We start from the raw sequence: 25397 nt of genomic DNA on the forward strand, positions 1-25397 counted from the left end.
TAAGAAACAAAAATGAATTAAAGTTAGCTTCAACATAAACAGGTAGTTAATTGCTTATGAATACATGTGTTAAACAATTACAAGTTTAACAAACAACAACAAAACTTTGTCTTGTTGATTCTTCATCCAAGTGTTGCATGTTTCACACTTCGAAACATCATCTTTTATATCACTGTTCAGTCCTGGCCAGTAAACAGATTCTCTGGCACGTCGAAGAGTGTTCTCGACACCAGTGTGAGCAGCATGAAGTCACTGATGAATGTCGGACCTCAGGGATTTTGGTATGACACAGCGATAGCCTTTGAAGACTATGCCATCCTGTGTTGTGAGTTCGTCACGAACTTTGAGATATGTATGCATTTCAGGCGGGCATTCACGTGTCATTCCTGGCCATCCCGTTGTGATTTGTTGTATGACCAGTTGTAGTGTGGAGTCGCTTGCAGTTGCGTATTGTATGGTAGTCTGTCCTTGTTTGGAGAGGGAGAAAGTCCACCATGTGGATGTATCCCACTGCAATTTCTGTCGGTGATCTCTCCACTTTTTTGAGATATGTGCGCGAGACGGTGTCTGCTAGGTACATTTCTTTTCCTGGTTGATACTTTATTTTAACGTCACATTGGTTGAGCCGAATGAGCAGATGTTGTAGTCGCTTAGGTGCTGCAGATAACGGCTTGCATCGTATAGCAACCAAAGGCTTATTATGATCTGTCCATAGTGTGATCTTGCGACTGTATACATATTGATGATTTTGTTCCATTCCGAAAACTTGAGCAAGTTTTGAGCAAGCAGCTCCTTTTCGATTTGAGAGTATCGTGTTTCTGCTGGAGTGAGCGCTCGGCTCGTGTATGCAATTGGTTGTCCCTTTTGCAGAAGGATGAACCCAAGACCCTTGCTCGAAGCATCTCCTTGACCTTCGGTTGCAAGTTTGTGGTCAAAGTACCTGAGCACCGGAGAATCTGTCATGCGTTGTTTGATAGCTTCAAACACTTTGTCTTGTTCGTCAGCCCATTTCCAGACCGTGGCCTTTGAGTAAGCTGTCGCAGAGGCTCACTGAGGTCTGAAAGATCCGCCAAGAATTTTGAGAGGTACTTTGTCATGCCGACAAATCGTTGTACACATGCGACATCCTGCGGTTTCTGCATTTCATTGATGGTGACCACTTTGCTTGGATCGGCTTTGAGTCCATCACTAGACAGTATATGTCCCATGTATTTCACTCGGGAGCTCTTGTATTCGAACTTATCGAAGTTTAGTTTGATGCTTTGCTCTCTGCCTCTCTGCATGATTTTGCGTAAGTTTGCGTCATGATCGTGATTGGCTTCTTTAGCAAGTAATCAGGAAGGCAAATGAAATGTTGGCCTTTATTGGAAGGGGGATAGAGTATAAAAGCAGAGAAGTCCTGCTACAACTGTACAGGGTATTGGTGAGACCACACCTGGAGTACTGTGTACAGTTTTGATCTCCATATTTAAGGAAGGATATACTTGCAATGGAGGCTATTCAGAGAGGTTGATTCCAGAGATTAGGACCTATACACACATTCAGAAGAATGAGAGGTGATTTTATTGAAACTTATAAGATAATGAGGGGACTCGACAAGGTGGATGCAGAGAGGATATTTCCACTCATAGGGGAAACTAAAACTAGGGGACATAGTCTTAGAATAAGGAGCCGCCCATTTAAAACTGAGATGAGGAGAAATTTCTTCTCTCAGAGGGTTGTAAATCTATGGAATTCTCTGCCCCAGAGAGCTGTGGAGGCTGGGTCATTGAATATATTTAAGGCAGAGATAGACAGATGTTTTGAGCGATAAAGGAGTCATCATCATAGGCAGTCCCTCGAAATCGAGGAAGACTTGCTTCCACTCTTAGTATAAGTTCTTAGATGGCTGTACAATCCAATACGAGAACCACAGTGTCTGTCACAGGTGGGACAGATAGTCGTTGAGGGAAAGGTTGGGCAGGGAGCCTGGTTTGCCGCACGCTCCTTCCGCTGCCTGCGCTTGATTTCTGCATGCCCTCGGTGTCGATACCCGAGGAGCTCAGCACCCTCCCGGATGCACTTCCTCCACTTAGGGCGGTCTATGGCCAAGGACTCCCAGGTGTCAGTGGGGATGTCGCACTTTATCGGAGAGGCTTTGAGGGTGTCCTTGTAACGTTTCCTCTGCTAGCCTTTGGCTCGTTTGCCGTGGACGAGTTCCGAGTAGAGCGCTTGCTTTGGGAGTCTCGTGTCTGGCATGTGGACTATGTGGCCCGCCCAGCGGAGCTGGTCGAGTGTGGTCAGTGCTTCAATGCTGGGGATGTTGGCCTGGACGAGGACGCTAATGTTGGTGCGTCTGTCCTCCCAGGGGACTTGCAGGATCTTGCGGAGACATCGTTGGTGGTATTTCTCCAGCGACTTGAGGTGTCTACTGTACATGGTCCACGTCTCTGAGCCATACAGGAGGGCGGGTATTACTACAGCCCTGTAGACCATGAGCTTGGTGATAGTTTTGAGGGACTGATCTTCAAACACTCTTTTCCTCAGGCGGCCGAAGGCTGCACTGGAGGCAGTGTTGAATCTCATCATCAATGCCTGCTCTTGTTGATAGGAGGCTCCCGAGATAGGGGAAGGGGAAGGGAGTAAAGGATTATGGGGAGCGGGCAGGGAAGTGGAGCTGAGTCCATGATCAGATCAGCCATGATCTTATTGAATGGTGGAGCAGGCTTGAGGGGCCAAATAGCCTACTCCTGCTCCTATTTCTTATGTCTCGCCACGTCTAGTGATCAAGATATCATCTGTAATCTTGTAGACTCTATCTAGACCCTCGAGGTTCTGGTCTAGCTTCTGCTGGAAGATTTCCGGGGCAGGACTGATGCCAAATAGCATTCTATTATATCGATATTGTCCCGCATGGAGTCTGGAAGGTCATGAGGTAGGAGGACTCTGTCTAGTTCACATTGCAAGAAACCCTCCTTGCTGTCTGCTTTAGTGAAGACCTTTACATTTGACATCTGTGGCAGGATGTCATCGATTACAGGAAGTGGATAGTGTGCACGTTTCAGGGCATTGTTCAGATCTTGAGGGTTGATACATACTCATATCTTTCCATTTGTTTTTTGTACAGTCACTAGACTGGATATCCAGTCCGTCGGTTCAACAACTTTCGTGATGATTTGTCAATTTTCCAAAACGATCGCATTCCTCTCTTAGCGTTTGTTTGATCGCTATTGGCCCCCGTCTGGGGGGGGCACTACACCTGGTGTCGCTGATTCATTAAGTTGAAGGTGAACTGTCCCTGGCATGTGTCCAAGTCCCTTAAACACATCCGGATACACATTGTTGACATCAGTTTTTGACGCTAGCGAGATGTTTGCCTTGTTCGTAGTTTGCGATTCGCGTGGTTCATTGACTACCGCGATATTCTGATGCTGCACTTTTACCAGTTGTAGCTGTTGAGCAGTGCGTGAGCCAATCAGTCGTGCACTTTGGCCCTCAATGATCACAAAGGGCACAATGTACGTTTGCTTGTTTTTTGTATTTTCCAGTGGCACATTACAAGTCCCTACCACTGGAATGGTTGCATGGTTATCATATAATGACAGTGTTGTCTTCGATTCTTTTATCTTTAAGCCTTTGGGTAAGTATCTAATAGGTAGCACATTGCATGTGGCCCCACAATCTATTTGCATTTTTACCATTTGATCTTTAGTGGAAAAGGTAGCCATAATCTCCATTTTCTTGCTAGGATACTTTCTGTCAGCTTTGTCCTTGATTGTGCGATCATCTTTACCAAGCATCTTTACAGTCATGACTTCAAAATCAGAATCATAACTCTCTTCATCTAGTGCATGAACTTTTGGCTTTCCCTTATGTTTAGGATTATGTTTAGACTTCTGCCTCGATCCATTCTGCCTACACTTTTGAGAAAAGTGATTTAATTTGCCGCAACTTGTGTAGGTCTTCGCATATGCTGGGCATTTCATTTTTGACAGCTCATCTGCAATTGTTCGTTAAATCTTTGTCTATGAATTTTTTCTTTGTGGGTTGGGGTTTCTGTCTGACAGCTTTGATATCTTCAGAGTCTGTTTTAGTGAGCTTCATGGATTTAATTTGCTCAACTGTGTCCTCTGTAGCTTTACAGAGCATCACACATTTATCGATTGTTAGGCTTGATTCTTGCAACAGCCTCTTACGCAGAGTGTTATCAGATATTCCACAGACTATGCGGTCTCTGATGAAATCATCCCTCAATTTGCTGAAATCACATGCCGATGCTAGCTCTCTCACTTTCACGAAATATCTGTCAAACCGCTCGTCCCCTTGTACACAGTAGTTAAACTGGTACCGTTCATAGATGACTTGGTTTTACCTTTACAATGCTCTTCCCATAGTTCAAAATAATCTCAATTTCCTGCTTGTCTTCCTCTGATTTGTAGGGAAGATTATTGTGGATATCTAGGGCATCGCTGCCAATGGCAGTGATAAACATTACAATCCTAACTATCTGTTTTTTCCACAATATTCGTGATAATTTCATAGCTGTCCCCACAGCTGTTTAAATTTTTTCCACTTGGCTTTCAAACTGCCAGTCACCTGCGATGGAGGTGGGAGAGGAATGTGCGCGGGAGTTTGTACCGTGGTGGTCATGATAGCTCGCTACAGTTTAGGACTTTGAGTTTGGCACATACATGTATACAGTTCAAATACCCAGAGGACTAGAAAAAGTCTAATAGTAAAATATCGTGGCCATGTAATTGTAGAAATACTTTTTCAATCGAGGATCTACAATAACTTATGCCACTTAAAGTTTACTTTATTAATGCCTCTAGATTATTTTACAAGTTTATGACTATTTATCACCCTTCACGGATCCACGCGCAATGTGTAGGAAGCACGCACTGCACTGCTTAACGTCGATTTCGATCATCTCGAAAAAGTCTTGTGGTTCCAATGTTTCGGTCATAGATGCGTTCGCCGAATGTCTCTGCTTCTGACAGCATGTATTTTATAGTCTCTTGAACACTCTTAGTTCAACTTAACTCTATTTATTTGGGAGATCTCAGTCAGCTAGATGGAGCTTTAAGATGGCGTTCCTTCACAGACCCTCTCTCTCAATACAGCTCCCCATACTTCCTAGCTAGAGGGTGCTATACATTATCTCATTACAAATTTGTAACAATCTGAAGTAAACCTCTTGGACAGAAATATAAAGAGATGATAATCAGCAATTCCATAGAGTTGTGGCCTCTGTTTGTCTCACACACTCTAACCCTGCAACAGTTGTTCTTTTGGCAACACCTGCATCATCCCGATGACCAGGATCAAGATAAAGGGAAAGAAGAGAAACAGTTAGTTTGAACATCAATGTAATTCATTACTTTTTAAGATTTGATCACCTTGCTTGATTTCTATTAAGCACCCGTATCATTTCTTGACCATTTTCTCCCCTTCATTTAATATGTTTTAGGGCTGGGGCTTGGGTCAGGGGTCAGGGGGCTGGTGCTGAGGCCAAAGGCTGAGAATGTGTCAGGGACTGGGCTAAATGCAGCCAACAGGATCGGAGGAATGGAGCAGGGCTGCGAATATCTGGGAGTGGGGCTTGGTACTGAAGCTCTTGATCAGAGAGCAGGCACAACCCAGGGCACAGAAGCAAAATGGTGACTGACATGTATTGATTGGTCCCTGCTAATCATGTGATCGATAATACAGGGACCAATCACAGATGTGGTGATTAATGGAGACTAACAAAAGGGCTGGAAATGGCCAGATGGAAAGCAGTTATATACAACTTTTTTTACTTACATAGATTACAACCAGGGAACCATGTGGTAACCCAGAAACATTGTTAGCTTTGATGCATTGGCACTATATAATGGTAGGAAACAGTTAGCTGCAGTTCTTCACACCATCTATTCAAGATCTCAGTGACACTCCTCCTTATTGCCACATTTTATGATTTTAAAACTGCTGCTCACAGGCAGAGTGAAAACAGATATTTGTTTGAACTTTTCCTTGTAGACACGATGGATGAGGGTTGCTACCCAATGTCTACTCCTCATCCACGATCTGACTCGAGAAAACCAGAAAATGAGATTTGCTCACAATGGAAACTCCCAGACCAGCCATTTTAAAACATACAGCATTGGAAGAAAAGAGTATCAAACGGTGCCAGTCAGTCAGATATCTCACTGCATCTAGTTTAGGGTTATGCTATTCAAATACATGCAGCTCACTCCTTTGGAAGTCTTCTAGGTTCACGGCGCTATGTCGATGCAAATTGTAGTTTGTTTAGGTTTCCCCTTTGTGTCAGTTGATAAGGTCACTGCCCGATGCTGAATTGACTCCATGGATCAAGATAAGTCCCAAGTTCAAGGTTTGGGCTGAATTAGCTGGATGGGAAAGGTGCTACAATTGATCTCAGCGCCACTGGGCTAAGCAGGATCTTATTGAATGGCAGAGCAGGCTCGAGGGGCCGAATGGCCGACTCCTGCTCCTATTTCTTATGTTGTTATGTACAGTGCCTCCTGTCGGAAGATGTGTGTGTGAGTGCTGGGTGCGAACGGGACTGAGCTCGCTGTGATGCCCTCGACGGTGGAATAGCCGTCTGACACTCACAGTCTAGGTCCGTACGGGAAGAACGGCTACTTGGGTGCGGTCACAGAGAGTATGGCAAGGAAACATTCCTCAACCCTTCCTGAAACACTCGGGGAGGAAATAGCTGGGTGGAAGTTTCTTTATTGAGGGGAAAAAAAGCAGAATTAGCGCACAATCTGACACAATGCCGCAGAATAAGGCAAATGTTTATAGGCCACATAGAAGTTATAAAAGACCGGTGATTGATTTTTACAAGGATGTGGTGTGCTGTTCATGGTTGCAAAATAACTCTGGCTCATACCAAACAGGCTCTGACTGGTTGTCAGCCTCCCTGGCCCATTGAATAAACACAGGGTCTTGTGTCAGTGGGGTTAACTGAAGTATTTCTCATCACTGATTCACCCCTTCCCCCGGTTGTGTTGCCGGCTGATTAGCATGACCAGTTTGAACGTGCGGCTGAGGGAGGAAGCAGGCAGATGGCCTATATTCAGTGCCATGCACAGAACACAGCGATAGGTGGGGATTACTCATGCATTAGGCCACTTGCGCTGCTAATCTCTTCCTGTGCTTTACCACCAAACTAAAGCTTCGAATAACTTTCAACAAATGAGGGCAAAGGGTTGTACCCACTCCCCGCCCCCCACCACCCCCCCATCACACCCACTGTGCACGTCAGCAATATCTGGGTCTTTCCCCCTCCCCCACAAAGCACTGGCACAGATCCAAAAGCTGCTCAGTGCTCAGAGCCTGGTGTCTGCCTCTCCTTTTGTCTCCCTCAGCGAGGATCAGAGAAGTCAGTTACTTCAGACCAACAACAGCAACAACTTGAATTTATATAGCACCTTTGCCGTAGTAAAATGTCCCAAGGCGCTTCACAGGAGTATTACAAGATAAAGAATTTGCATAAGGAGAAATTAGGGCAGGTGACCAAAAGCTTGGTCAAAGAGGTAGGTTTTAAGGAGCGTCTTAAAGAACATAAGAAATAGGAGCAGAAGGCCACTTGGCCCCTTGAGACTGCTCCGCCATTTAATAAGATCATGGCTGATCTGATCTTGGGCTCAGCTCCACTTCCCTGCCCGCTCCCTATAACCCTTTACTCGCTGATTTTCCAAAAGTTGGAAAGAGAGGTAGAGAGGCGGAGAGGTTTAAGCAGGGAATTTCGAAGCTTAGGGCAACAGAAGGCACGGCCACCAATGGTGGAACGATTATAATCAGGGATGCTAAAGAGGGCAGAATTAGAGGAGCGCAGATATCTCGGGGAGAGGGGATTGTGGGGCTGGAGGAGATTACAGAGATATGGAGGGGCGAGGCCATGGAGGGATTTGAAAACAAGGATGAGAATTTTGACCATGAGAACATCAGGCTGTAAACCGGGCACATTATAGATTCAGCATTGAGACATATTCACTGTACAAGATAACTGATAATAGGCTCCCGAGGTATGGAAAGTGGTCCACGTTGTCCAGGGCAAGGGTAGACATCGACGACGAGGTCCAACACCGCCTCCAGTGCGCCAGCGCAGCCTTCGGCCGCCTGAGGAAGAGAGTGTTTGAAGACCAGGCCCTCAAATCTGGCACCAAGCTCATGGTCTACAGGGCTGCAGTGATACCCGTCCTCCTGTATGGCTCAGAGACGTGGACCATGTACAGTAGACACCTCAAGTCGCTGGAGAAATACCACCAACGATGTCTCCGCAAGATCCTGCAAATCCCCTGGGAGGACAGATGCACCAACGTTAGCGTCATCGACCAGGCCAACATCCCCAGCATCGAAGCACTGACCACACTCGACCAGCTCCGTTGGGCGGACCACATTGTCCACATGCCCCGACACGAGACTCCCAAAGCAAACGCTCTACTCGGAACTCCTACACATCAAGCGATCGCCAGGTGGGCATGGGAAACATTTCGGGAACACCCTCAGAGCCTCCTTGATAAAATGAAACATCCCCACCGACACCTGGGAGTCCCTGGCCAAAGACCGCCCGAAGTGGAGGAAGTGCATCTGGGAGGGCGCTGAGCACCTCGAGTCTCATCGCTGAGAGCATGCAGAAACCAAGCGCAGGCAGCGGAAGGAGCGTGCGGCAAACCAGACTCCCCACCCACCCTTTCCTTCAACCACTGTCTGTCCCACCTGTGACAGAGACTGTAATTCCCGTATTGGACTGTACAGTCACCTAAAAACTCACTTTTAGAGTGGAAGCAAGTCTTCCTCGATTTCGAGGGACTGCCTATGATGATGACAAGATAACTTAAATGATTTTCTAAAAACATTCTCTTCCTTGCTTTTCCTGACCCGCTGGGTTACAGTTCCACTGGTGGCTTCCTGTTCCCCTCCCACAGGAGCAGTCCTCATGGTCTCTGCCTCAATCATAAAGCACAGAGGGAGGCCATTCAGCCACCTGCCGGCTCTTTGAAAGAGCAATTCATTTAGTCCCACTCTCCTCCTCTTTCCCCATAGCCCTGCAGTATTTATCCGATTCCCTTTGGAAAGTTATTATTAAACAACCCTTTCAGGCAGTACACTCCAGATCATGACAACTTGCTGCTTAACATTTTATTTCCTCATATCGCTTTTACCAATGACCTTCAATCTGTGCCCTCTGCTATTGGAAAGTTTCTCCTTATTTACTCGATCAAAAGCCCTTAAGATTTTGAACACCTCTATCAAATCTCCCCTTAACCTTCTCCGCTCTAAGGAGACTAGCCCCAGTTTTTCTAGTCTCTCCACGTAACTGAAGTCTTTCATCCCTGGTAGCATTCTAGTAAATCGCCTCTCTAATGCCTTGACATCCTTCCTAAAGTGTGCTGCCCAGATTTGGATACAATACTCCAGGGTTTTATAAAGGTTTAAAATATTCCATGCTTTTGTGTTCTATGGGAATGGGGAGTGTTGGAAGGCTATTTGAGTGTGAGCGACATCACAGTCAAGCCCCAATCCTATCCTCGCTCAACATCTACAGACGTACAATTTCCTGCGGGTGCTGGGAGTTATGACTAGTTCTTTTTCCCCTCCCTAGTATAGGGACACTGACAGGAATGATGTTTGCCTCACGGGGGGACCCCATGCAAATGTTCGGTTTTACTGAACAATTATACTAAATACTACCAACTGAACCTGGTGTCAGATCTGTACACACATATATAGAAACATAGAAAATAGGTGCAAGAGTAGGCCATTCGGCCCTTCTAGCCTGCACCGCCATTCAATGAGTTCATGGCTGAACATGAAACTTCAGTACCCCATTCCTGCTTTCTCGCCATACCCCTTGATCCCCCTAGTAGTAAGGACTTCATCTAACTCCTTTTTGAATATATTTAGTGAATTGGCCTCAACTACTTTCTGTGGTAGAGAATTCCACAGGTTCACCACTCTCTGGGTGAAGAAGTTTCTCCTCATCTCGGTCCTAAATGGCTTACCCCTTATCCTTAGACTGTGACCCCTGGTTCTGGACTTCCCCAACATTGGGAACATTCTTCCTGCATCTAACCTGTCTGAACCCATCAGAATTTTAAACGTTTCTATGAGGTCCCCTCTCATTCTTCTGAACTCCAGTGAATACAAGCCCAGTTGATCCAGTCTTTCTTGATAGGTCAGTCCCGCCATCCCGGGAATCAGTCTGGTGAACCTTCGCTGCACTCCCTCAATAACAAGAATGTCCTTCCTCAAGTTAGGAGACCAAAACTGTACACAATACTCCAAGTGTGGCCTCACCAAGGCCCTGTACAACTGTAGCAACACCTCCCTGCCCCTGTACTCAAATCCCCTCGCTATGAAGGCCAACATGCCATTTGCTTTCTTAACCGCCTGCATGCCAACCTTCAATGACTGATGTACCATGACACCCAGGTCTCGTTGCACCTCCCCTTTTCCTAATCTGTCACCATTCAGATAATAGTCTGTCTCTCTGTTTTTACCACCAAAGTGGATAACCTCACATTTATCCACATTATACTTCATCTGCCATGCATTTGCCCACTCATCTAACCTATCCAAGTCACTCTGCAGCCTCATAGCATCCTCCTCGCAGCTCACAGTGCCATCCAACTTAGTGTCATCCGCAAATTTGGAGATACTACATTTAATCCCCTCGTCTAAATCATTAATGTACAGTGTAAACAGCTGGGGCCCCAGCACAGAACCTTGCGGTACCCCACTAGTCACTGCCTGCCATTCTGAAAACTCCCCATTTACTCCTACTCTTTGCTTCCTGTCTGACAACCAGTTCTCAATCCATGTCAGCACACTACCCCCAATCCCATGTGCTTTACCTTTGCACATTAATCTCTTGTGTGGGACCTTGTCGAAAGCCTTCTGAAAGTCCAAATATACCACATCAACTGGTTCTCCCGTGTCCACTCTACTGGAAACATCCTCAAAAAATTCCAGAAGATTTGTCAAGCATGATTTCCCTTTCACAAATCCATGCTGACTTGGACCTATCATGTCACCTCTTTCCAAATGCGCTGCTATGACATCCTTAATAATTGATTCCATCATTTTACCCACTACTGAGGTCAGGCTGACCGGTCCATAATTCCCTGTTTTCTCTCTCCCTTTTTTTTTAAAGTGGGGTTACATTGGCTACCCTCCACTCGATAGGAACTGATCCAGAGTCAATGGAATGTTGGAAAATGACTGTCAATGCATCCGCTATTTCCAATGCCACCTCCTTAAGTACTCTGGGATGCAGTCCATCAGGGCCTGGGGATTTATCGGCCTTCAATCCCATCAATTTCCCCAACACAATTTCCCGACTAATAAGGATTTCCCTCAGTTCCTCCTCCTTACTAGACCCTCTGACTCCTTTTATATCCGGAAGGTTGTTTGTGTCCTCCTTAGTGAATAAAGTTGTAGGGCTGTGGGAAAGAGCAGGGGAGTGGGACTCGTTGGATAGCTCTTCCAAAGAGCCAGCACAGGCAGAATGGGCCGAATGGCTGTATGATTCGATGTATGATTGTGTTTGCAATAGATTCACCTCAATCCTTAAACTTATCTGTGGTCCGCTCGGCGCCCCTGATTTCATTGGTTGCAAGGTCCTAACTCCCTAACTCCGCCCCTGGGCACCAGGGACAATTGTAGACCCCCCCCCCCCCCCCACCCACAGCTCACTGGACACTGATCAGAGGTCAAACCCAGGATCCTTCTGATCTCTATGACCCAGTTCCACACTGGACAGTCCATTTACCAACTAGGCCATGGGACATTGCACAGTGTGTCTGGCCTCAGCAGTCAAATCTTGAACAAATATTTTGGGGGGTGGACTGAAAATCAAAAACAAAGATTGGGGGTGGGGGTCAAATCTTTGCGATGGTTTTTTTTTCCTGAACTCCCGCTGCAGCCTTGGCAAAACCCGTGGAGAAACAGTGTAAGTGGCTGCTTACGCCATTTGTCAGCGGTACGGCAGGAGATTGGTGAACACTCCGCCCACTAAAAATGTGATTGTTTTTTGTTAAATGCATTAGTTTAATTTCATCTGAATGAAGTGTCTGCATTAAGTATACATTCCAAACATGTATTACAACAATAGCTGCTGAGCATGGCTCAGCTGTTAATCAAATTTCAGTGTTAAGGTAGCTTTAATGTGTGAATGTTGTGTGAAGATAAGAGAGATGTGCATTTATATAGTGCCTTTCACAACTTTACAGCCAATGAGTATTTTTTGGAGTGTAGTCACTGTTAAAATGTGGGAAACACAACAGCCATTTTGCGCACAGCAAGCTCCCACAAACAGCAATGTGATAATGACCAGATAATCTTTTGTAATGACATAAAATCATAATACTGTGGATGCTGGAGCTCTAAAACAGGAACAGAAAATGCTGGAAATACTCAGCAGGTCAGGCAGCATCTGTGAAGCGAGAAACAGAGTTAATGTCTCAGGTCAATGACCTTTCGTCAGAACTGGAAAACGTTAAGAGATGTTGGTTGAGGGATAAATATTGGCCAGAACACCAGGGAGAGCTCCCCTGCTTTTCTTCTAAATGATGCCATGGGGTCTTTTACATCCCTGCGAGGGAGCCATCGTGACCTCAGTTTAACGTCTCATCCGAAAGACGGCACCTCCGACAGCGCAGCACTCCCTCAGTACTGCACTGGGAGTGTCAGCCTGGATTTTGTGCTCAAGGCTCTGAAGCAGAACTTGACCGAACACTCTCCTAACTCAGAGGCGAGGGTGCTAACCACTGAGCCATGGCTGACGCCAGAGTCTGGCTGTGATGCCTCTGAGGATCAACTACCCTCACTGCCAAAGTGCCATGATGAAGGGACGGCTGAGAGTGCTTGTGGATTTTTGTGCCAGCACAGGTCAGCATCAGAGAGCGAGTGTGATAAACACTTGGAAGGTGAAGGAAGCAGAACGTTGTTTGTGGTAGACCAAGTCTCCAGTATGGCAGCCAGTAGAGATTTTGTATCTCAGCTATGAAACCTTATGTCCATTCCTGGTTTAATTGCCATTCATACTTGAGCGTCGCCTCAGGGTGAGTGTGCAAGTCTGCGAGACAGACGGAAACTGGCAGCACCCTCGCCTCAGAGTCAGGAGGTTGTGGGTTCAAGTCCCGCTTCAGAGCCTTGAGCACAAAATCCAGGCTGACACTCCCAGTGCAGTACTGAGGGAGTGCTGCGCTGTCGGAGGTGCCGTCTTTCGGATGAGACGTTAAACTGAGGTCATGACTGCTCCCTCACAGGGATGTAAAAGACCCCATGGCATCATTTAGAAGAAGAGCAGGGGAGCTCTCCCTGGTGTTCTGGCCAATATTTATCCCTCAATCAACAACTGGAAAGAGTGACACCATAGCAGTTTGTAATAGTTTGACCATGGGCTGGCATTGATTGGGTCCAGGGGATGGACTGTTGCTTCTGATCAAAGAGTTGGAGAAAAACCGAAGTGGAAGAAATATGGAACAAAAAAATAACAACGTAGAAATGATTAATTAAAAATTACAGTCTGTATTCAATAAAATCATAGGTTGTAAAATATATATTTTTTCCAATTAGTTCAAAACAATAGCCATAAATTGGCTCCTGCCTTTCTTTCCAATGCAGGCATTGTTAATATTTTTAAGTGGCTCGGTTTCCCATTACTTCCAATTGACTGTAACTGTTTCTCTCAGTCTCACACTGTACATTCATCTGATCTGGACTTTGATTTTCCGAACAACGGGTACTGATTTAAAAAAATGACTACCTTCTTACAAATCTTGCTTCCTTATATTCTGCCTTTTCTGTACTCTCTTGTATAGCTTGCTTGCTTCCCTTTTAGTGTCTTTCTCTCTGAATTGCAATGCCCCCCTCCCCCCAGGTCTGTGTGCTGTTGCCAGCAGTGAATTCAAACACTGCTCTTGATTCATGTGACTGTTCATGGTGCCTCTCCTACCACACACACACACACACACACACTCATCCCTGCCCTTGTCTCACACACACACTCATCCCTGCCCTTGTCTCTGAGTCTGTCTGGGGCTGGTGGAAACTTGCAGCTCTTTCTGTGCACGCCCCAATGTCTGCTACTGTTTCTTATATTCTCTCTCTCTCGCTCGCTCTCTGCCTCCTCACTCTGCCTCTGCCTCTCTAACTCAGACATTGTCTGTGGCCGATTGTCTCTCTGGGTCTGTGCTCACTCTGTTCCTCCCCCAGCCTGAGGGAAACGCGTCACTATCTCTCAGAGTCTATGCAAAACCACTCAGGGGGTGGGGAAACAGACTCTTAAGGAGGTCCATGAAACTTGAAGGCATCGTATTCATTGGGATCAAATCTCTTCAGAAACTTTGATTTGTGTCCATTTCACAACGTTTTAACACCGGAGGCAACCACATTTCTTTCTACATTATCGACAAAATAAATGAATTTTACATATATACTGCAGCAGGAAGGATATTTTACTGACATTTTTAAATGGATTTTAAAAGCGAGGTCCCCAGCCTTTTACTGAGAGGAGGAAGTTCATTCCTTTAAAAAACTGAGCCGCAGTTTAAGTCTGATTCACATTTTTTTTAAACCAAACATTCTGGAATGTAGGAAGCTCGGTTCAGGAGGAGGCCATTCAGCCCCTCGAACCTGCTCCACCATTCAATGAGATCAAGGCTGATCTGCGACCTAGCCCACCTTTGGCCCCGATGCCTTAATACCTTTGATTAACAAAAATCTATCAATCTCAGATTTAAAATTAACAATTGATCTAGCATCAATTGCCGTTTGCGGATGGGAGTTCCAAACTTCTACCATCCTTTGTGTGTAGAAGTGTTTCCTAATTTCATTCCTGAAAGGTCTGATTCTAATTATTAGACTATGCCCCCTGGTCTTAGACTCCCCAACCAGCGGAAATAGTTTCTCTCTATCTACTTTATCTGTTCCCTCTTAATATCCTGAAAACTTCAATCAAATCACTCCTTCACCTTCTAAATTCTAGGGAATACAACCCTAATTTGTGTAATCTCCCCTCGTAACTTAACCCTTGAAGACCAGGTATCATTCTGGTAAACCTACGCTGCACTCCCTCCGAGGCCAATATACCCTCCCTAAGGTAAGGTGCCCCAAACTGCTCACAGTTCTCCAGGTGTGGGCTAACCAGGGCTTTGTACAGCTGCAGCATAACTTCTACCCCCTTGTATTCTAGCCCTCTAAATATAAAGGCCAGCATTCCATTAACCTTTTTGATTATTTTCTGTACCTGTTCATGACATTTTAATGAACTCTGTACCAGGACCCACAAGTCTCTTTTGGACACCCACTGTTTTTTTAGCTTTTCACCATTTAGAAAGTACCCTGTTTTATCCTTTTTAGATCTAAAGTGGATGTCCTCACATTTGCCTATATTGAAATCCATATGCCACTTAATCTATCGATATCCCTGTGTAATTTTATGCTTTCATCTACACTGTCTACAATGCTGCCTATCTTTGTGTCATCGGCAAATTTGGATATATGTCTTTCTATCTCAGCCAGTCGAATCATGTCTAAAAAAAAGTTTATGTGTCGGGTGCAAACCATCAAAACTGCCACATAACACCGTGACCTACAAAATACGTGCCGTATGGGAAAAAATAAACTGTGGAGCTTCACACTTCTTCCTAACCTCACTCTTCAATCCCTTTCCCCTTCCACCCTGAATCCAACCATTCATTCTGGGGTTGGCTGTGATCTGTGGTAGCCCCTCATACCCTCTGGCGTGATCATTCTTCACGTGTGCCCAGATAATGTCAGCAGGATAATCAACCGAGCAACTTCACAATTGTGTTGACACCCGGTCCCTGTAGCCACCTACATCTTCGGGCTCAAGTTACTGAACCCTTGCCCCTTTCTTAATCCACGGGCAGGGAGGGCTAATTACAGCACCCACATGGAGTTGCCACCTGACCGGTTTATCACTGGGGTCGGCGAGGGGTGGGGTGGGGTGGGGGAACAGGAATGGACACTGGTTGTCAATTTTAATCAGCACTAGCCCCTCATAAAAACGAAAATCGCACAGTTGAGAAAAAAAAATCAATCACTGTATCGCCAAAGTAAAAGTGTCAATCGTCGACAATTCTGAGCCAAAAACCAACTGGATCCCTTTGGAAAAAACCTGTCAGGTGGCGATGACCCTGTGCCTATTCCGGCAGCCGCTGCCCAACTCAAGTCAGCACCCTCCGGGCACCGATAAGGGAATTAAGGGTTACGGGGAGAGGGCGGGTAAGTGGAGCTGAGTCCACGGCCAGATCAGCCATGATCTTGTTGAATGGCGGAGCGGGCTCGAGGGGCTCGATGGCCCGCTCCTGTTCCTAATTCTTATGTTCTTATGTTCTTATGACTGTCACACCGCCCACTCAGCCGGACAGAGGTGTAAAATCTACAATCCCTCCCACCCTCTTGTAGCAAAGTATGTTTCAGGGCCCAGAGGAAAGCAGGGCTGGAGAATGTTGCAACATCCCACAGCTGGGTCAAGTTGTGACCAAAGTAATCTGACATGGGAGACTTGTACCAACAGCTTTGCTCAGGGTGAGGGGTGGCTTTGATTGATTTGCATTTTTTATTTTTATTTTTGCAACCTTTATTGTGTGTGTGTGTGTGTGTGTGTGTGCTGCACGGACCACCTTAAACGCCTGCAGTGTGACCCAGCTCCCCACCCTCAGAGGGAGCCAGCACCAGGGTGGGGAAGCGGCTCTTGCAGACACTGTCGCCATTGCTGGCTCTCTGGAGTTGCGGCTGTGTGTGTGTGTGTGTGTTGCCGGGGTACCCGGTGCCGAGCCTGCAGCACCCCTTCCCCGACCCCCTACACACACACACAGAGAGAGAGACAGACACACTCCCTGCCCCGGGCTCCGCCACCCTGCAGCCGCCTGCCTCGCAACCCGGGCAACAGTCCTGCAGCGCCGGCTCTTGCAAGGTAAGCAGCGCTCCACCAGCGCAAAGCTTTGGCCACTTGGCTTTTTTTTGTTGTTGTTGTTGCATAATCTTCACCCCCCCTCCCCCCAAACGCATGAATTCCCCCGGGGTGTTTGTGCCAGATGTTTAGGGTGGGGGCTGGAGGATCTCTAGCTATCTGATTCCTCGATTCTCAGATCCTTCCCCCAATTTCTCTTTCTCTCTCTCTCTCTTCTCTTCTCTTCCTCGGAAAGGCATGCGTGCGTAAAATTTAAAGCAGTTATGTCTCCTCTTCCACTCCATTTGATTTGGTGGGCCCCACCTGAAGTTGTTTGCTGCAGCTGCAAATGGCTTCCTTCTTTCTTGTTGTTGCAATGGTACCCACCGTCTTTTGTCCCTCGGCACCGACCTGTCCGCAACTTTGCGGTTGGTGGGGAATGGGGGGGGTTGCTGAGGGGACGTAGGCGGAGCAGGTGTGAGACGCACTTCGTGGACTGTTTGTAACTCTTTTGAGTTTACCTGCAAAAACATAAACATTAAAACCATGCCACCCGACCTGGGTGACACAGCAGACATTTTCAAGGCCCCCTTTTTTTTTTGTTGGTTCTTTTGGGGCGCTAAAATCAAATTTTTAACCCCCCCCCTCTCACTGTTAACAGGTGGGCCTGGTTAGTGGCGGATGACGTGCGCTAACTTGGGCAGATTCCAATTTCCGAGTATTGGGAAATGCCCTCGGTTTTGTATTGGCTCCACGTTGGGAAATGGAGATTTCGCAACCAAAGAGATTTGTGGGCAGCAATCCCACAAGTTTGTGATTTATGTCACCGGCGACATCACTGGTTTCATTCTGTGTTGTGTTTTGCTCATTGGATGGGGTTTATTGCCCATCTCGAGTTGGCCTGAGAAGGTGGTGATGGGCCTCCTTCTTGAAACGATTGTTTGTACAACTGAGTGGCTTGCGAGGCTCATTCAGCGGCCTTTAGGAGTCAACCTTGTCGCATGGAACATTGTGCAGTGTTTATACAATATGTTGTAATAGTTTCTGTATCCAAATATGTATTTTAGGAACACCGTGATATCCTGTTTGACCAATAGCTGAGCCTCAAAACATCCAGTCTTTCACTACCATCATTTCCACTTTTGGGACATTGCTTGTCCCTGTCCCTGCCTCATTTCCACCACTGAAACTTTCATGGGCACCTTCACCACTTCCAGGTTTGATTTCTCCAACACTGCCTGTTCTGGGTTCCTGAGTTCCATCCCACACAAAGTCCAACTCATCCTTTTCAACCCTTCAGCTCATTCGCCCCTATCCTCGCTGACTTCCACAGGTTCCCTATCCCTCAGCACATTGATTTCAAAATCCTCCTCCTAGTCTACAAATCCCTCTGCGGCCTCACTTCGCCATACAACGCCTACCTCCTCCGGCCTTGTACCGCACCACCTTTTGAGTTTGGGCTGCCAGGTAGCTCCTCTTCCCTGCGCTTTACCGTTGGTGGTAGAGCCTTCAGCCATTCTGCTCCTGCTCTCTGGAACTCTCTCCCTGAAACCCTCCACCTTGTTGTCCCTTCAAAAGCCTCCTCGAAACATATCTCTTCGACTTTGCCATTTGTCACTTCCTGTAACTCTTCTGTTCAGTGTCTGCTTTTCTTCATCCCCTCAGGTCATGTAATACCCGTGGGACGGTTTGTTATAGAAAAGGCGCTTTACGTGCAATTGTTGGTGTCTTTACGTGGCGATTTGTGACCAACTTTGCCAAAATTCTGACGCCATGTAATGTGGGGCACCTGTGGATATTGCTGTGCTGCCCTCTGGAGTCAGATAGTCGCAGAGAGAAGGTCCATTATTGTTTCAAAGATTTTATGCGGTCCTTGGAATGCTCTTGGCACCACTTGTCTTGCCACGTGTCTGTTGCACAGTTCTGGCAGTGTCTCAGTGGCGACATAAGCAGCTGAGAATAACCGACCGTAATACATGGAAGCAGTTATTGTACGTAAAACTTCTTGTACTGCCTGGAAGAAAGGGTTTGCACTGGCCAGAGTCTCGGGAATGCAGAGGAGAATAAGAAGGGCAGCGTGTAATCCTGCGGCAATGCTGAGAGAGCTCGTGTTGCCGGGGCAATAGCAGTGGTACCACACTTGGTCTCTGCGGCCCTGAGTTACAGAAGGGGGAAAATGAGTCATTCGCGGTCACTATCCAGTGAGCTATGCTCGGGGCATGTTTGTGGACATCAAGTGAGGAGAGGATCAGGCTTGGTGGGTAGCTGAGGTCCAATCGTCTGGCCATAGTCACTGTCAAGGTTTCCATGTGAAAAATTGCCACCGGGAGAGAAGCCAGTGGAACCGCACTCCAGTTTAATTTGTTCCATACATTCCTTCCTTTTTCTCCCAACACACCACTAACTATGTGCAGAAACAACTCACATCCCAGCTCTCCCTGATTGCGATTAAATTAATTGACCCCTGCCCCACATTCGGCCATTAACTTGGTCACCGGTACCAGGACCCTGGAAGAACTTTACTATCGGACACAGCAAGTCAAAGCCTCATGGGGTGCACTCATTTTTAGTTAAAAGTAACCTATTCATCTATTTCCTTAAACATATGGAGCTGATATTTTTTTTAATGAGGTTTGCAATCCAACTCACTCTTTGATTATAATTCTCGCAATTTTGCCCCCTGTTTCCTGCACCTTGTCCAATTAACCATTAGTAATGTGTCAGCCTTGATAGTAAATGTTGGTTGGCAATTTGACCATGGTAGCCATCACAGTTGAGACCATCTGACCTGAAATGGTAGATCAAACCTTTGGTGATTTTGGTCTGCTATGCAGTGGATAAATTACTGAGCTATAAGGGAGCTCTTAAATCCTATTTCTAACATTTGCCCCGACATTGGCAACTCTGCTTACCCTATTCTTTGTCTGGGAATCAGTGTACTTCGAATAACTTGTGCATTAAGTAGAAAATGGCTTGAAAACTTACCTCTGTGCTTAATGTTGTACTGCGATCACCTGAGGCAGTCGGAGAGGAAGTTTTGAGAGTATTTCTTCCGCTCGGAGAGGAAGTTTTGAGAGTATTTCTTCCGCTTTTTTGCCACTCCCTAAAGATTACATGGCTCCAAGGGATGGGTGTGAGGTACGGGTTGGGAACAAATGTTTAGGCATGGCCCGTTTCCTTTGTCAGCTGCGCTTTGTTCTACGCGGCCTGGTTTCTTTTAATGCGCGGTCCCTTTAAATTTCTGCGCGTGCTCGGGGGGCCGAAATTGCCCTCCGCCCGGTTAATTAGAATTATTTGGAGAATTACCGCCCCAATCGATGGGGTGGGGAATAGAGGGAAATTGTCCTCTTTTCTTCAGAAAAATCGCTGGGGTGGAAGCGAGTTGGGAGCGGGGCGGAAGGCGGGCGGTGTCATCGGGTGCTGCACTGAGCATGTCAGTGAGACACTTGGCGATGTCCCTTCCCTTCACTTAAAGGAGCGGGACGTTGCAAGGCCTGCTCGGCACCCACTGGGCTTCGAGCGGGCCGGCACCCAAGAGACCCGCTGGCAACCCGGCCGAACCCGTTGCTGCTATTGTCGGGCCGACAGTTAATATGAAATGGCTGTCGGGGGCACCGACAAGCGGTCGTTCGACTATTTGAGGGCAGTGGCGCTTGCGGGGCGGGACCAGGCGGTGCGCGCTCTAATGATGTCACTACCGCCATTCGCACGGGAGCGGGGCGGATTCCTTCTCCGTCTCAAAAAAAAATCAGGAAATGTGTGTGTCATGTCCGCCCTGTTACCGCCTTTGAGGTGGTAACTGCTCTTAAAAAACGGGGCAGTTTTGGCCCCTCGGTATTTCTAATGTGAAAGCCAGGAAGTGTCTGTGCAGTCCTTTCCCATTAGGGGAACATTGATCATAGTGCAGTGGCCATCATGGTGTCGGGCAGGCTTGGTTGAGCGGCTCTTTGCCTGCCCGTCCATTGCGTATGTTCATATTTCTCACATTCTAAAGACTAAAGTTTACAACTGATACGACCTGGCAAAGTAACTGGTGTGCACGAACTGAGCCAGGGCCTAGGTTGTGGATGGAGACAGAAGTCGGGGCTGAGAGGCAGTGAGGCCTGCAGGTACAGGCTTCAGTATGGACTGTCACAGATGCTGTGACTCCCTTTACTTCTGAAACTTTATTTTTCTTATGTGCAAGTGTAGGAGCGTAAAGAAATGATGTAATCAAGTAATTTCCAGCAGTTAGAATAAAACAATATTTCAATAAAACCTCTGATGGCCAGATCCAAGAGGCAGCTAAAGTGATTGTGAAATAAAACCCACTAACATCGGTCGGCCCATTCTCTCACTGTTAAAGAAAGGGAGATTACGGTGTATCGCATTTTTAGCAGTAAACAATGGCCCCGACAAACACAGGCACCCACCATTTCACAACAGCTTAGTGTTTTAGTTTATATCACTTTGTAGGAGGCTAGTGTATAATGTAATTTCACCCCATTAATGAGCTTGCATTATGTCAGATAATTTGTTTTGGAATAGTTTTTATGTTTTGCAGGCCTGTTGCTGGGTTACTGACTGACCATTCTGATATAACTGGACTGAGAATAGGGACAATCCACTCAGCCCAGATAGTTCATGAGCAAGATCAACTGTGTGTTACATAAGAACATAACAATTTGGAACAGGAGTAGGCCATCTAGCCCCTCGAGCCTGCTCCGCCATTCAACAAGATCATGGCTGTAAGTTAGACAAAAAGGAACATTAATTACCACCATTCCTAGCACAGAGCACAGATTTGAACAGGAGGTTGTGGGGGAGGTGAGCGTGGAGTTAGAAGGCAACGGTAAGTTCAACGATCTTCGAGAGGAAAGGGAGGTTAGAGACGGGGCAATATTAGAAGAGGATGGACGGGACAAAGGGGAGGGGGGTTTGAGGAGAAGGATAATAAGGGGGTTTGAAAGGAATGGGGGACAACTTGAGCAACACGAGCTATTCACAATACCAGCAAGCTGGTTTGATTCTCGGTATATGCTGTGTTTGTTGAGTTTAGGAGGGGCAGCAGTTGGGAGCTAACATTGGCTTCAGCGTCTCTGCTTTGGGAGTTCCTCTCCTTGTTGTTATCCAGGGACCCCATGTGAGAGCAGGAATAGGATCAGGAGTAAGCCCATTTAGGTCCTTGAGCCTGTTCTGCCATTCAATTACTGTCGACGCACCCACATGAATAATGGTACCAGGGGAGGAAAGACTGTTCTCCTCAGAGGAGAGAAAGTTCAGGGGAGATTTGATAGAGGTGATCAGAATCATGAAGGGGTTTGATCGAGTAAATAAGGAGAAAGTGTTTCCAGCGGTAGAAGGGTCAGTAACCAGGGGACACAGATTTAAGATCATTAGCAAAAGAACCAGAGGCGACATGAGGTAAAAAAAAATGTTTACGCAGCAAGTTGTTCTGATCTGTAAGGCACTGCCTGAACTGGTGGTGGGAGCAGATTCATTAATAACTTTCAAAAGTGAATTGGATAAAGATTTGAAGTGGAAAAGAGTACAGGGCTGTGGGGAAAGAGCAGAGAGTGGGACTAGTTGGATAGCTCTTTCACAGAGGCATGATGGGCCGAATGGCCTCCTCCTGAGCTGTGTCACTTGAGTGAGGCTGTGGAAGCTGCCTGATCCCACGGAACTGAGGAGAGGAGGGGAGGGGAGAACACTGGGCGATCAACGCCCTTGCTCTCACTCGATGGAATAGTGGGCAAAGGCCCATAGGCAAATAGAATTGGCGATGCTACCTGCTTTAAGTCATCACTGGAGACACAATGCGAGGGTCTTCCCCATCACCACAGCGCCAAGCAAGCGCTCCGCATAACTCGCAGTCACTGGTACAGGGCCAGTTGCATCAGCCAATTCCTGTTAGCTATGTGAGGAATTTAAATTGCAGGCCAATTTACATCCGAGTTCCCCTCTCACAATAGACTATAGCTGGAGATTACTGTTGGCAGTATTAGTGAGATGAATACTTAACGTGTTCTTATTCCTCTGTCTCCAATTTTGACGGATGGAGCGGGGTTGAGCTTGGTTGTGGTGCTTCCCATACTGGATGGCACTGAACAGGCTTGTGTCCGAATAATGGCGACTGGCGAGAGGCCCCTGAGGCTGCCTGCTAACCTAGGCATCTGTGCCGTCAACAGAGGCTTATAATATATATATTTTAGAATAAATGCAACCAGCTTAATTATTTTTCCGTTCTATTTCGATTTCCCCCCCCCCCCCCCCCCACCAACACATTTATTCTCTCTTCATTGCCCCCTGCCCCTCCCCCTCTCCTTGGTCATGCACAGCTTGCGACCAATAGGATCCGAGTGTCCTTATTTGTCTTCGACTATCTCTTGTTTTACCTGGTCGAGAGTCGGGCCCTCAATCTGTCCCTCGATGCCTTCTAAGATGTGCACAAGTCAGCAGTGCACCAAACAACTTGCATTTATATAGCGCCATTGACGTCATAAAACGTCCCACGGCGCTTCACAGGAGCGCTATCACACAAAATTCAACACTGAGCCATATACGGAGGTATTAGGCCAGGGGAAAGTGTTGGGTTTTAAGGAGCGTGTGAAAGGAGAAGAGAGAGTTAGAGAGTCTTGGAGAAGGAATTCCAGAGCTTAGGGCCTAGCCACTGAAGGCACGGCCGGCAATGGTGGGGCGATTAAAATTGGGAATGTGCAAGAGGCCAGAATTGGAGGGGTGACTCGACTCTCTCCCGGGGGGAGGATCCTTGGTGCCTTCCATTGACTTGAGCTTCTGGTTGAGATCAGAGACTTGCTTTGTGAGGGAAGCCTGCATCTTGCGATGAAAAATGTACCGGATCACCAGTATGTGACAGCCTTGGGCAGTGCCGGGGTTAGACTCGTGGCAGAGGCTGAGGAGTGGGCTGCATCCCCTCCCTCCTGCCACCCACACTACGGATGACCTCTTGGGCATGGTAGCCTAGTGGTTATGGTATTGGGCGCGCATCCCAGAGCTTGAGATTCCCACCATTTAAGACAGAGATAGACAGCTTCTTAACCGATAAGGGATTAAAGGGTTATGGGGAGCAGGCAGGGAAGTGGACCTGAGTCCATGATTGGATCAGGCATGATTGTATTAAATGGCGGAGCAGGCTCGAGGGGCTGTATGGCCTACTCCTGCTCCTATTTCTTATGTTCTTATGGCAAGTTGTGAAATTCAGTGCAATAAATCTGTAACTTGTGGACTGTGAAAATTGTTATCTAAAAACTCAACTAATGTCCTTCAGAGAAGGGAACCTGCCACCGCTGCCTGGTCTGGCCTATATGTGACTCCAGGGCCATATTTTGTGATTTCTCTTAGTACCCTCAGGGATGGCAAGAAATACTGTTCTACCAGCCTGGCCCAAATTGTGCTGCCGTTCAAACAGATCATGGCTGATCTGTACCTCAACTCTACCTTCCCACCTTTCTACCATTTCCAGGGACCAATAGCATAGTGGTTATGTTATTGGACTAGTAATCCAGTGGGTGGATTAATTATCTGGAGGCGTGAGTTCAAATCCCACCACGGCAGCTGGGGCATTTAAATTCAGCTAATTAAATAAATGTGGATTAAAAACCGAGTATCAGTAATGGTGACCAAGAAACTGTCAGATTGTCGTAAAAACCCGTCTGATTCACTCATGTCCTTTAGGGAAGGAAATCTGCCGTCCTTACCCGGTCTGGCCTGTATATGGCTCCAGACCCACAGCAATGTGGTTGATTCTTAACTGCCCTCTGAAATGGCCTAATAAGCTGCTCAGTTGTAACAAACAGCTATGAAAAACAATAAGACACGGACTGCAGCGATTCAAAAAGGCGGCTCACCACCACCTTCTCAAGGGGCAATTAGGGATGGGCAATAAATGCCGGCCTTGCCAGCGACGCCCACATCCTGTGAACAAATTTTTTAAAAATCCTTCACCTAACAAAAAATCTATCGATGTCAGTCGTTTGTCACTGTCAGTCAAAATTTCAATTGACCCACTGCCTTTTGGGGCAGAGAGTTCCAGATTTCCACAAGCCTAAGTGCTTCCTGACATCAACCCTGAACGTCCGAGCTCTCTGATTGATGAGGATGGTCCCGGGATTGACTCCTGATCCGTGATGATGCAGCAGCTCTTTGCCAGAAAGCACGACAGTTAGTCTCAGTGTCCCCACCTTGAGGCCGAGCGGAATCCAGTCAGCCGGCTTCTCCCATCCAGGCCTCGGCTACAGCGTCCCCTCCACCGGTGACTGTCTGGCCAGCGATCGCTGTCCAGGCTCACGCACAGAGGGTGGTCACTTGGCCGAGGGGCTGGAGTGTCCATCGCCAGCAACAGTTATCACCCTGGGTAAGTTCACACTTTCAGCAGAGGAGGGGTGAGGACAGGGGAGGAATAAATCCGAGAGCAGCTGCTGGCCAGTGCGGACATCCTGAGTTATATACCCGCGGTGCACGGCCAAATGGTTCATGTGACAGC

At 47.0% G+C, this 25397-nt stretch overlaps 1 protein-coding gene across 6 annotated transcripts in view; it reads left to right on the plus strand.

The window, feature by feature from the left end:
* The first annotated feature begins 5218 nt into the window (after positions 1–5218).
* LOC139233781 (NGFI-A-binding protein 1-like) overlaps positions 5219–25397 on the plus strand; it is an 81718-nt gene continuing 61539 nt past the window's right edge. For 2 of the 6 annotated variants that reach the window (XM_070864294.1, XM_070864298.1), the window contains exon 1: positions 16648–16939. The gene's annotated coding sequence lies outside the window, so the exon portion shown is untranslated. Of the gene's footprint in view, positions 5349–16525; positions 16552–16647; positions 16940–25397 lie in introns of those variants that run through there. The other 4 variants (XM_070864297.1, XM_070864300.1, XM_070864295.1 and 1 more) reach the window with 3 other exon arrangements.

Source organism: Pristiophorus japonicus, chromosome 21 (genome assembly GCF_044704955.1).
Source record: "Pristiophorus japonicus isolate sPriJap1 chromosome 21, sPriJap1.hap1, whole genome shotgun sequence".
In the NCBI taxonomy this organism is placed as follows: Eukaryota; Metazoa; Chordata; class Chondrichthyes; family Pristiophoridae; genus Pristiophorus; species Pristiophorus japonicus.